This window comes from Octodon degus, unplaced genomic scaffold (assembly GCF_000260255.1).
Source record: "Octodon degus isolate 3935 unplaced genomic scaffold, OctDeg1.0 scaffold00032, whole genome shotgun sequence".
Taxonomy (NCBI): Eukaryota; Metazoa; Chordata; class Mammalia; order Rodentia; family Octodontidae; genus Octodon; species Octodon degus.
This window is the reverse complement of record NW_004524608.1, coordinates 254,930-255,493: the sequence shown is the minus strand read 5'-3', so window position 1 is coordinate 255,493 and position 564 is coordinate 254,930.

The window sequence follows — 564 nt, the reverse complement described above, 5'->3', positions numbered from 1 at the left end:
GGGCAGTCTTACTCACTCATGGGGCCTGCGCTCTGGGTCTATTCAGGATCCGTGGGCCTGGGTCATCCATGTGCTCTATTTTAGAGAATGACCCATGTGCAGCTGAAAAGAATGTATATTCAGATGTTGTTGGGTGGAACACTCTGTAAATATCCTCTAAGTCCATTTGTTCAAAGATTTGATTCAGTTCTGCTAACTTTTTGCTAATTTGGTCTAGTTGACCAATCTCTTTGTGATAATGGGGTGTTAAGGTCCCCAGTTAAGCGTATGTTATTGGTTACTCAATATTTGAAGTCTTTTAAATTTTGTCATGTATGGTTGGGTGCTCTCACATTTGTTGCATAACTATTTATGAGTTATATCTCTTCCTCTTGAAGTTTTCCCCTAACAAGTATGAATGACCTTCTTTATCTCATTTGATCATTTTTGGTTTGAGGTCCACATTGTCTGTGAACAGAATAGCTACCCCTGCTTTTTCCTGATACATGGAGTATCGTTTTCCAGCCTTTGACTTTCAGCCTGTGAATTTCCTTTTGTGTTAAATGTGTTTCTTATATACAACAT